The sequence below is a fragment of the Coenobita brevimanus genome, chromosome 26 (assembly GCF_032717465.1).
Source record: "Coenobita brevimanus isolate Jiangsu-jjx chromosome 26, ASM3271746v2, whole genome shotgun sequence".
Classification (NCBI taxonomy): domain Eukaryota; kingdom Metazoa; phylum Arthropoda; class Malacostraca; order Decapoda; family Coenobitidae; genus Coenobita; species Coenobita brevimanus.
Genome location: NC_136979.1, coordinates 8,146,814 through 8,160,193, shown reverse-complemented (window position 1 = coordinate 8,160,193; position 13,380 = coordinate 8,146,814). Strand labels below are relative to the sequence as shown.

Sequence of the window (13,380 nt, the reverse complement as noted above, 5' to 3'; positions counted from 1 at the left end):
TTGGTGAATGAATTTGGGACAGTGTGTAGGAGGAGGAAGCTGAAAGTTAATGTAAACAAAAGTAAAGTTATGGTGTTTGAGAGGAATGAAGTCACAGAGTGTGCAGTGAGGTTGGATGGTGAGGATATGGAGAATGTGAGTGCATTCAAGTACTTGGGTAGTGTGATGAGTAAGGATGGAACTTTGGGGGATGAAGTGCGTGAAAGGGTACAGCAGGGAAGGAAGGTTGTAGGCATGCTGAAAGCAGTGATGAGAAATAGGGAAGTGAGTATGGAAGTTAAGAAGTCTCTGCATGATGGTATTGTGATCCCTACCCTGACGTATGGAAGCGAGGCGTGGACCTTGCAAGAGGGGAACAAGTCAAGAGTGAGAGCAGTGGAAATGAGTTACTTGAGAGGAGCATGTGGAGTGACATGGAGGGACAGGTTGACGAATGAAGAAGTGAAGGAACGTTGTGGGGTAGATGTGGATGTGGTTGAAAAGATTAGGAGAAATACACTGAGGTGGTTTGGACATGTGGAGAGGATGGAGAGTGAAAGACTGACTAAGAGGGTGTATGTGGGTGAGGTGGAGGGAGGGAGAGGGAGGGGTAGACCGAGGATGAGGTGGAGGGATGGAGTTGAGAGGTATATGAGGGAGGGGGGGGTGAGTTGGGGAGAGGGGAGTCAAATGGTGGGTGACAGAGTGACTTGGAGGCGTTTTGTCTGCGGCCACCCTTTGCGGGATTAGGGCGTCGGGCTATAGATAGATAGATAGATGGCAGATAGTACTTACATTCAGCATTCTCCAGAGACAGGTGTTGAGCCTTCGTGGACTACCCAAGGACTTGTGGAGACTTGCAAAGTTGGGTAACCAAATCTTCACTTTCACACCTCCAGCAACCCGGTTTCCCCTCTACCACAGCCTCATTCTGTCACAGTAAACTTTATACTACAACGTAAAGGTAGTTAGGAATCCGTATTTGTACAATAAGCACTGAAAATAAGGCTAAAATCAACGGAGCGTACGGCCGACATGCACTGTGGCGGCGGTCTTCCCGTCACTCAACAAACATTTCCATTTTCACAGCTAAAAACATGTATACTACATTATTTTCAATCATATTACTTCCCAAAAGATCACCACGGCGCGCTTTTTATTCTGCCTTACGTCCGCCACTTTATTCTCGTTCCTGTCGGCCGCTTGCACTGACTGGGAAGAGCTAGAACTCGCCATAATCTCACTTTGAAAGCCTGCAGTAAACTGACGCTAAACAGGGGCAAACCATGAGAAAAAAAAGCTAGTGTTACAACTGGGGAAACAAGCATTTCCTAGTAGCATAAACTGCTTGTGGGAGGAGAGCGCAGATTTACAGTTCTGAGTATTCAGAGCGCTGCCATGTATCACAGTCAGGCTGGCCGGGCCGTGGTGGGGGGAGGACGGGGGGAAAACGCGATATTTGGCAACAACTGAGGTCAGTAGTACAAAGGTAAAGTATGCTAGTTGTAGCTAGAGGGTGGTAGTACTGATAGACAATACCAGCTGGAGCCTGCTTGCCCGCGGTTATTCAAAATTTACTCAAATCGCAAACGCGACGATCCGCCGTTATGTCCTTTGGGCCGACCGTCGCAAATGCGACAATCCGCGTTTAAGGGGTTAAATAATAAAGCATAACATCGTCATAGAAAGCTTTATTCTACTTTACACTGGAGGGGTCCTCACAACATTATCTTAATGACATATTGTACAGTATTTGCTCTCTGGGGGGAGGGTAAGAAATAAGACTCTAAGGATAAATGCCAGCAAAGATGTTTTTCCCTCCCAACAAGCCTAAGTCAAGGTCAATTTATTTTCCAGATTCTTAGATTTTATTACCTTATAATGTATGCTACTGATGTAAACTAAATTGATACTAGAAAGACTTGTTTAGCATACAAGCCAATAATAAGATGAAAAGTGCAAAGATGTACTACAAAGCCTCCCAGTCCACCTAGAATATGACCTTTAGTCTAAATTTCAAATTTGTCAGACTTACAGCATTGCCAGTGCCAGTATTTCAATCTCAACAAAAATCATTAGGCAGATAATTAACAGATTCAACAAGAAACACACAAAATGAAGCTGTACACAATTTTACCTTTTGCCTTACCAGACAACCACCTTTCCCCACGCAGTATCAATATAGACAGATAGACAGACAAATAGATGGATATACCAAATGTTCGAGTTGTCTCAGTTGTTGGAGGAATATGACTGTGACCAAGGAGTGAGGACTGGGGAGGTTAGAGCTGAGGAATAGAGGTGGCCTGGTGTGTCAACTTGTCATAAAGTGAGCTGTGAAGTGTAATAATTTAATTAATTTATATACAACAGTGAAGGATTTACCCTTGTTTTGTGGTAAAAACAGTCTAATATACTAATAATAACAACTGAAATACGATATTAGCTTTACTATAACTATACTTTTACATATCCCATTCACTACTTTAGACAATTTCTAAGCTTCATAAAGTCACCTGTTATTAGTTTGAATAGTGTAAATAAAGATATAGCTGTAGTGGATGAGTAGCTAGAGATGATTTTTAACCCCTTGATTATGAAAAATATCATCCTAAACTTAGTACGAGAAGCGGTGCCAAGGCACAGTAAACTCATCCCCGGCAGTCATTTTAGTACTCATATATAAACATAACAAGATATCTCGTCAAAGGTGTCACATGTCAAACTTGGAGTAAATTGGGTGAAAACTGATGCTTTTATGCCCATTTGAAACTTTAGGCCCAACCCACCTAACACTGACCCTCCTACTGCTAACTGAGGGGTGACCTCCGTAACACTGACCCTCCTACTGCTAACTGGGGATAGGGGAGTTCAAGAATACTCCTCCAGTATCCCTGCTTGTCGTATGAGACATCTAAAAGGATTGGTGGTGGGTTAGTGCCCCACCCCGTAAAAAGAACTAACTAAAGAAGCGAATAAAGTGCCTCGGACCAGGACGGACCATATGCTGACAACTAAGGAACGGACAAAGGACATTCTGAGGGTGGGAACGTGGAATGTGAGAGAAGTGAAGGATGAAGTGAAAGGGAGAGAGAGTGTTCAGGTGCTTGAGGATGCAAAAGTGGATATAAGTGGATTGATTGAAACTAAATGGAAAAGTGAAAGGGTGAGAGAATGGGAATATGGTTTAGGTATATGTGCGGGAGTTAATGAGAATGAGAGGGCAAGAGGGGGAGTATGTCTGATGATAAGCAAGAAGTGGAAGGAGAATATAAGAGAGTATGGAACAATGGGTGCAAGGATTGTATGGGTGAGGATGAAAGTAGGTATACAAGCATGGGCGATTGTACACATGTATGCTCCAACAGAGGACCAAGTGGCAATAGTGAAAGATGAGTTTTGGGCGAGAGTAGAAGCATGTATGGACAAATTTGAGAGGAGCGAGAGAGTGCTTTTGATTGGAGACATGAATGGCAAAGTTGGGAATGTATGAGTGGATGGAGTGGTTAGTCAGTGGGGTTTGCCAGCTGAAGTATATGGGAATGGTAGTGCTTTGGTGGACACCTGTGCTGGTAAGGGGTTGGCAATAGCCAACACCTGCTATCGGCATAAGATGATCCACCAGAATACATGGAGAGTAATAAGGAGGATGGATGGTGAACTTGTTGAATGAAAGGCAATGATAGTCTAGGTGTGTGTGGATGAGTGAATGAGAAGACAAGTGTTGAATGCAAGTGTGTGGAGAGGATGGGGGAATGGAGTCTCGGACCATCACTTAGTGATGGCCAAGGTAAAGCTGCAAAGAAAATGGTTGAGGAGAAAAAGGGGAAGACAGGAGGAAACAGCTCCTGTGAGGAGAGTGGAGAATTTGCAAGATAGTGAGAAAAAGGCAGAGTATAAGAGCATAGTGGAAGAAAGACTAGGAAGGTTTGAGTTAGAGCAGATGGAAGGGGTGGAAGACATATGTAAAATATTCACAGAAGAGATAGGCGGAGCGTGTGAGGTGGTTCGTGGAGTGAGGAGGAGATGCAAGGGTGTGCAAGGGACAGCATGGTGGAATGATGAGGTGAAACGAGCTGTGGAGCAAAAGAAGAAGGCATATAGTAAATGGTTAGTGAGCAGAGGTAGGGGAGAAGATGAGAGAGAGAAGAGAGAGGTATATGTGAGCAGGAGAAGGGAGGTGAAGAGACTGGTAAAGGAGAATAAGAAGAAAGTGGATGAAGAGTTTGGGAGGAATCTTGAGTGTGAAATGGAGGGAGAGTAAGAAATTGTTTTGGAAGGAGGTAAAGAAAGTAAGGCAGTGTGAAAGGGGAAATAGTACGGGAGTGAAAGATAGGAATAACAGATTGTTGGTGGAGATGAGAGAAAAATTGAGGAGATGGAAGGAGCACTTTGAGGATTTGTTGAATGTAAAGAGTGAGAGCAGTGCGAGTATAAGTGGTTGGGGAATGGCTGGGAGAAGAAGAGATGAGAGGAGGGAGGAAGAGATCAGTAGGGAGGAAGTAGTGGAAGCGATGAAGAAGATCAAGTTGGGAAAGGCCCCAGGAACTGATGGAGTGTGTGGTGAAATGCTGAGGTATGGGGGTGAGATTGTTGTGGAGTGGATATGGAGTTGTGTAGATTGGCTTGGGAAGAGGGAAGGGTTCCAGAGGACTGGAAATCAGGTATAATTGTTCCTTTATACAAAGGAAAACGGGAAAGAGAAGTATGTGGTAATCATAGGGGTATTTGCCTTCTTAGTGTGACTGGAAAAATATATGGCAGAATACTCATTGATAGGGTTAGGCATAAAACAGAGGAGCTAGTTGGAGAAGAACAAGGGGGATTTAGGAAGGGAAAAGGGTGTGTAGATTTGATATTTGTTCTAAGATGTTTAGTGGAGAAGTATCTAGAGAAGGGAAAGAAAGTGTATGCTGCCTTCATGGCCTTGGAGAAAGCTTATGACAGAATAGACAGGCAAAGTATGTGGAAGGTATTAAGAATATATGGAGTGGAGGGGAAATTGCTGAGTGCTATGAAGAGTATGTACGAAGGTGCTAGGGTTACGGTGCGAGTGGATGGTGAGCTAAGTGAGTTCTTTGATCTCAATGTGGGACTGAAACAGGGTTGTGTGATGTCTCCATGGCTGTTTAATATATACATGGATGGGGTTGTAAAGGAGGTGCAAGGTAGGGTAGTGGATGTGGTTCTAATGAATGAGGGTGAGATTTGGAAGATTCCGGTCTTGCTGTTTGCTGATGATACAGTATTGCTGAGTGAAGATGAATGGGAGTTGCAAGGTTTGGTGAATGAATTTGGGACAGTGTGTAGGAGGAGGGAGCTGAAAGTCAATGTAAACAAAAGTAAAGTTATGGTGTTTGAGAGGAATGAGTTACAGAATGTACAGTGGGGTTGGATGGTGAGCATATGGAGAATGTGAGTGCATTTAAGTACTTGGGTAGTGTGATGAATAGGGATGGAACTTTGGGGGATGAAGTGCATGAAAGGGTACAGCAGGGAGGGAAGGTTGTTGGTTCACTGAAAGCAGTGATGAGAAATAGGGAGGTGAGTATGGAAGTTAAGAAGTCACTGCATGATAGTATTGTGATCCCTACCCTGACGTATGGATGCGAGACGTGGACTTTGCAAGAGGGGAACAAGAGTGAGAGCAGTGGAAATGAGTTACTTGAAAGGAGCATGTGGAGTGACATGGAGGGACAGGTTGATGAATGAAGAAATGAAGGAACGTTGTGGGGTGGATGTGGTTGAGAAGATTAGGAGAAATACACTGAGGTGGTTTGGACATGTGGAGAAAGGAGAATGAAAGACTGACTAAGATGGTGTAAGTAGGTGAGGTGGAGGGAGGGAGAGGGAGGGGTAGACTGAGGATGAGGTGGAGGGATGGAGTTGAGAGGTATATGAGGGAGGGGGGAGTGAGTTGGGGGAAGGGTAGTCAAATGGTGGGTGACAGAGTGACTTGGAGGAGTTTTGTCTGCAGCCTCCCTTTGTGGGATTAGGGGGTCAGGCTATAGATAGATAGGTTTTGGTTTCATGTTGACATCACAAATTTGAAGGGAGTTATGGCATTTTTTGTTGTTATTTTTTTTGTTCCATTTTTTGGGCCTACAGCCCAATTTGGCCCAAAATTTTATCAGGTGATCAGAAGGTCATAGCCCATCTCCCTGTAATTTTAGTCAACATTGCACCAGTAGTTTTTGTGTAAAGTTGTTAACAGACAGACAGACAGACAGGCAGACAGAATAATCGAGTGAAAACAATATCCGTCCCCAAGCCCCTCTGGGGTGGGGACGGGTAATAATCCTATAATGGTATACAGAATAAAATGAAGCTAATGCTGGGGTAATGAAAGGGATAAAAATGGTTTGCATTTGCAATTTTGCATTTGCAGAACTGCTAATTTCAAGAATTCTGCAGTTTGCAGTTGTGGAAGGCAATTTTTTGAGTTTGCGGATTTGCACTGAGGAAGTCAATTTTCATCTGCGATGCCCATCTCTGCTTGTCAGCAAAAAAACAGATGCCTTCAAATCATCACCATGTATGAATAGAGGCACTAGAGTTGTCTTATTTTTCCTTCATTTGTAAGTTGTAAAAAGACTAATTTCCCTGCATATGGATTGTATTAACCCCTAAACCGCGGGGTTGTTTTTGCCTGACTTGCGTGTCTGGCAGGCATATTCATGCTCCAACAGACTCTCTAAAAATATTTGCCAAAAATCAGTTATTAGTCCTAGAATATTATAAAACATATGCATATGGCACATACCTTCAGATTTCTCCTGGGATGTTTGCTGAGCCTTCGTCGAGTACCGCAGGACTTGTGGAGACCTCTGAAGTTGGGTAACGAAGTCTCCACTTTACACTTCCTGACAACCCGTAATATGATTACCACAGCCTGATATTATCACTAGAAACACTATTCTATGATTCTCAAATAGTTTGGAATCCATACTCCAAAAAAAAGGCACTGTGAAAGCAATGAAAATTACGAGCGCGTATGACCTTCCCAATTGACATCGTTCGCCGCTGGTGTTCTGTCATTTATTATTCATAAAAACACTCACAGTTTATATTTCTATTACTCTATAACACTTATATATATCTACAGTCTTTATCCATAAGTTTCCTTCAGTAATAGTAGTTTATTGTCACTGTAGGCATTCAATTTCTCTTTCAGTAAAATACGTAGCATTCACTTTCTTGTCCTGTATACTAGTGCTGAGAGTGAATCTGTCACTTTCATAACTCATAGTATTCATACATGCTAGAGTGAAACTTTCACTTTCATTACTCCTAGTATATATACTCGTATTCTTATATTACTACAGTAGAAGTCCGATTTTTCGGCATCTATGGGACCAGGCAAGTGCCGAAATATCAAAATTGCCGAATTATCGAAAACCCTACCCACTCAGTACCTTATATGTTTCGGTGAACACTATCATCATTACTCATATCATTACAAATGTGTTTGGAGAGAGTACTGTATACTGTTTGATACTGTACAATACTGTAATGAATACAGTACTATACACTACATGAATATGAAAAATAAAGAAATTAGTGAACATACTGTATATAAATGTAATGGTACAGTAGGCCTACAAGTTCACATGCACTTACCTAAACTTATAGTAGGTTCTTATTTACATATGTACAATAGAAGGGGTTGATTGGAGTCTGCTACTGCTGGAAGAAGTCCCCAGCACACTCGAATAGTAATTTCAGAGGTATTTCGGTACGAAGTTCACAAAGCACACAGAAGAATCAAGAGAAGTCGACAGCAGCACGGCAACAACTCGGAAGAATGGCGAAACAGATTCTCTTTCCCATGCTAGACTCACTACATGTTTGTCCTCTCTTTATGCTATAGGAGAAAGAGCTAGCCTCTGAGCTTCATGGCAGTGGTGTGGTAAAGACTACATATTATATAGATAGATAGATAAATAGATAGATAGAGAGACAGATAGAAGCGGGGAGTCAGATGATTGAGAAGGTGTTGTGTCTGCGAGAATCGAGCAGTGCTAAACATGCTTACACATTCTTAACACTGAGGGAAGCTGACGACAGCGGCCAGTAAGGAGATGATGCAGTTAGCTGTCAGCAGTCCTCTCGTGAACAAAGATCCACGAGGAACACACGTGACACACCCCTGCTACACCAGATTTTAGGAAAGAGAGCTCAGACGGAGATTAGCCACCGAACAGGCTAGGTAGAAGGAGACAAGCGACCCTAGAGAGAGGTCGAGACGGAGATTAGCCTTAGAATAGAAAGAGAGAGAGATAGCGAGACAGGGAGGTAGCTAACCGGGACTTATACTCTTCCCATGGGAGAGACCTGTTTAATATTTCCAAGACAAATAAAAATAGTCCCATACTATTCTTTACCTCTCCCGTCACTACATGACATCTGGTGGGGAAGCTACTACAAGATATAAAAGCCGCTCGACCACAAGTCTAAAATATACGCCTCTACAAGCAAATACAAAGTCGCTGCTTTATGATACAAAGTTTTTATGACATTGGTAGACTCGTTCCATCACTTTCACTATCTCACTCACTAAGGCGGGTAAAGGCGGGTAGCTAGCTGGCGAGCCTCATGGAGAATTTCAAGACTGACGAAAAAAATCGGAGAATCTGCCGAATGATCGGAGATTTTCGTAAATGGGACTATTTCTCAAAACTGCCGAAATGTCAGATTTGCCGGGGAATTGGATGCCGAAATATTGGACTTTTACTGTACTCATTTACATTTCTGTTTACATTCTCTATTTTATTTACATTATTTACATTTCTATTTTATTTACACTGTGTTCTGCAGTCACTTGCAGTAACTTATAAAACTATTTTCCACCGTTCACTTATATTTACATTCACTGCTTTCACTTGCTGTTTACACATTATTTACATTTCCACTTTCACTGTTTTACTCACCAGATAGATCGTAGTCACTGTCTATCATTTTCATTGACAAATTAGCCAGTTCATGTTCCACAGTCACTTACCCCTTTACCTCTTTCCACACGAGGTTTAGTAGGGGGTAGAGGTCAGAAGGCCCTTTGCATGGGGCTAAAAAGCAGCCTAATTGGGCAGGCGCGAATCCAACGTGCTTTCACCTTGAAAGACGACAGTAAACTGAATACAGTGTGGTGGCCTGCCTGCCTAGGGGAACTGCAATGCTGCCAATGTCAGCAGGGTGAAAGCTGCTTATATATATGCTATGAAATGATTGGCAGGAAATCTAGACAATACATAATAAATTAGGTAGTTCCAGGTGAATGTAAATATCACTTAGGCTTCTCCCATCCTTTCTTATACTGTATATATTTTTATTAAGAGAACAGATTATACGGTCTATTTCAAGGGGAAATAAACAGCAAAAATTAGCGAACGAGTGCATGTGAGGTGTTGTCAGGTGATAATTAGCCAATTCCAGGTGCATGGCACTGTCACTTACCTTATTTCTTTCTTGCATATATTATTAGGTATAAGTATAGGGCATAAGGCTTATTTCAATGGATGAAATCAGTGAAAAATTCCAGGGAAGATATACTTAGAGTAGCACAGCCGGGCAGGCGAGAGGAGAGGGTAATGGAGAGGAGGTAGGGAGGGGAGTCAAGAACGGGGAGAAATGGCTAAATTGTCAACAATGGATGGGAGTACAGATGAGATTACGAGTGCTGACTAGTGTTGGACATTGGCAGTACTGATAGATGATACAAGCCACCACTTGAAAGCCCGGGCAAATTCAAAATAACACAGAATCACAAAAGTGACGCCCTGTGGTATGATCCTTTGCTCCCAAGCGTCACGAAAGTGACGCCCCGCGGTTAAGGGGTTTATGTATGCTAACAATTCAAGGAAATTCATGAAGTGAAAAAGGCCAATTTTCCCCCACATCTCTTGCATCACAGACATCATGTCTGACAGACATGCAAAACCTACACATTAACAGCAAAGCACCAGAGCTGTGTAAACAAAGGGTCTAAATGCTGCAATTTCATAAACTTTCTGATAAACTGAGTGCCTTGAAAAATTTGGTTAAAATATTCTCTCTCTCTCTTCTTTGACATGTAAGATTTCCCTAAGATGAATAAAATCATCTTATATTATCTATAATAAAATATTAAGCCATGAAATTACTCCTGCATGAGTTAGGCAAGATAACATTTAACATACCAGTATATATTTCAGCAGATCAGATCAACTTAGTATAAGACCAGGCTTATACTTCAGTCAAACTGTTATGATTTTAGTTTATCATCATCATCATCCGGACATCCTTTCCCATCCTAGGGCAGGGTGAGGAGTAGCAACGTCCATACAGCCCAAGTTTGCCCAATCCAATGGACCACGCTTCCATTCACTCATCATTCAAGTCCCTGGAATCCTGGCTCTATCTGATACGCCAAAAATACTTACCATTCTGTAGCTTCACATAAATGTACCCAATTGAGTCAACCTGGATACTGTCACATTAAAAAGGGGTGCCAAATCCCTGATCATGCACTTCTCACAACATTCATCCAGCCAGCTCGATCTTGTCAGTCTCCTAGTCTCACCAGCTTCCATAACTCTCTTCCTCACATACTCATCCACCATATCCCTCCACCTTCTCCTTGGCCTACCTCACCTCCTCCCTCCTCCAAATTTGCTCAGATACACCTTTTTCACCACTCTATTGTTATCCTTTCTCTCCACATGGCTATACCATCTCAATATACTCTCTTCAATTCTGGTGTCCACAGACTTCCTCACTCCACATCTTTCATGCATCACATTATTTTGTATCCTATACACTCTGTACTCCACATACATTCCTCAGCAGTCCCACCTCCACTGCTCTCACTCTTGACTTTTCATTTCATGCCACACCATTGTCTCACATCCATATGTTAAAGCTGGCACTAACACTCCTTCATGTAAGCCTTGTGCAGCTGCAACACTCAAGCCTCTGTTTCTTCTCAAGGCCTTCATAGCACCAGCTACTTTCCTTCCTTGTGTCACTCTACTTTCCACTTCTTTTGCACATTTTCCTCTCTTTTCTATCACTGTACCCAGGTACATGACCTCTCTTACCGACTCCAGTCTCTCTCCATTCACTGTAACATCACACTGGGAGTCACCTTCTTCCTCAATAACCATCACTGTACTCTTTTCTACATTTACTCTCAAGGTATGACGCTCATAAACATCAGCAAAAGTCTGCACTAGTCTACCAAGTTCTTGTGTGGTATTTGCGAGTACATGTAGTACTGTATTATCAGCATACAAATTTGAGATATTCCACCCATCACCATTCATTACCAACGCCATCCCTCTATCCATTACTCGTGTTTTTACTTCTCTCATCACCCCATCTATCTATCTATCTATCTATCTATATATTGAACTGCCATGGGACATCATACAACCTTGTCACACACCCACACCGATCGTGAGTCATTCACTTCGATGTCCATTTACCCTGACACATGCTTTACTACCAGTATAAAAGCTCTTGACGACACCTAGCAGCTTATCATCTACATCATACATGCACAAAACCTTCCACAATCCTTCTCTGCCTACTTTGTCGTATGCTTTTTCCAGATCCATGAATGCCATAAACACCTTATAGTCCCTCTCACAAGCCTTCTCCACTATCTGCCTTACCACAAATATTTGATCCACACATCCTCTGCCACTCCTAAAGCCATCCTGTTCATCACTCACCAGGACTTCTGATATCTTTCTTACTTTCTCTATAATAATTCTTCCATATACCTTCCCTACCACACTAAATAAACTTATGCCACGATAATTCTTGCACTCTATAATAATTCTTCCATATACCTTCCCTACCACACTAAATAAACTTATGCCACGATAATTCTTGCACTCACTTTGTTCACCTTTATTTTTGTACAGGGGTAAAATCACAGCCTTTTTCCACTCTGCAGACACAGTTTCACTCATCCTTGCCTTCTTACATATCTCCAGTAAACATTTCATTCTGCTCTCTCCACTACACTTAATCATCTCTACATACACATCAACCCCAGCTGCTTTCCTATTTTTCAGCCGCTTCACAGCGTTCTTCACCTGTGAGAGTGTCACACTTCCTGGCCCTGCATTCCTTCTCTGCACACCCTCAAAACCAGCATGTTTATAGTGGCTCTGTTCTCTCTAATCCCATTCATCAGGTTTGCAAAATATTCTTTCCATCTGGTCCTTACTTCATCCCCATATGTTAAGAATCAACCACTTACATCCTCCACACTTTGACATTTCTTTCCACTGTCACTTCTACATTTCCACACCTCTTTCCAGAATAACCTCCTGTTTTCTGAGTAACTTGCATTCATTTTTCTTCCTAGATCATCATTTACCACCTCCTTTTTCCTCTTCACTAGTCTCTTTATGTGCTTCTTGCTCTCAATATATTCAGTTATTTCAACTGAACCCCTGTCCCATAACCACTCTAGCCACTTCTTTCTCTTTTCCTCACTGCTCTCTTAACCTCTTCATCCTACCATACCTTTCTTCTTTGTTGTTACTCTTGCCACACACCACTTTAGCATTCCTAAGCGTCCCTATATACATTCCATAGGCTGTCCAGATCTATTTCATTCCAATTCACTGATTCTAACTCCTCCTCTACTTTGGTCTTTTACTCATCTGCCATTTCTTTGATCCTCAGCTTCTCAACTTTCAGTCTTTTTCCCTGACTGCTCCTCTCTCTGCTGGTCCACCTCACTCCTCTCAGCTTCATCTTGTATACCACAATCTAATTATGATCTGACAGACCTACACATTGTCCTCTCACGGCCCTCATATCAGCAACCATTCCTAGCATCGACCTCTCCACCAGCACGTGATCAATCAGGCTCCTTTCAACACGATCCCCATTCCCTCTATACCATGTATATTTATGTGCATCTTTGTGTTTGAAATACGAGTTACAAATGTACAACCTCCTTTCCTGACATATCCTTCAATTGCTTCCCATTATCATTTTCTCCTGGTACTCCACTACAACCCATTATGTCATCCTCAGGACCAGTGCCTACTCTTCCATTCATATCGTCCATTACAATCACTTTATAACTCCCAGCCATTTCTTCCACTGCTTCATCCAGCTCATCCCAAAACCTGTCTTTAGTTTACAACTGTGGTATACAGTATTACAATTTCTCAAAGGACCTATTTTCAAACTACGATCTATGACCACCAAAAGCTGATGAAGTGATAAGACTCACTGTAGTAACTACTTCAAATGTTTAATATTTCATTCATTCATCATCCAATTCTGTGTTGCCCCATGAGGAATGTGGGAGCCCAGGGCTAGGCAAGTTGGTCCTGACATTTAAGATGAGAATGACCAGCCTGACTCATCCCTCAGTGGCATTACGTGGGCAATGAA

The 13,380-nt window shown here is 42.3% G+C and overlaps 1 protein-coding gene across 1 annotated transcript in view; it reads right to left on the bottom strand.

Annotated features, from left to right (window-relative positions):
* Cog1 (conserved oligomeric Golgi complex subunit 1) overlaps positions 1–13,380 on the bottom strand; it is a 236,970-nt gene that overhangs the window by 182,763 nt on the left and 40,827 nt on the right. The gene's annotated exons all lie outside the window — the stretch shown is intronic.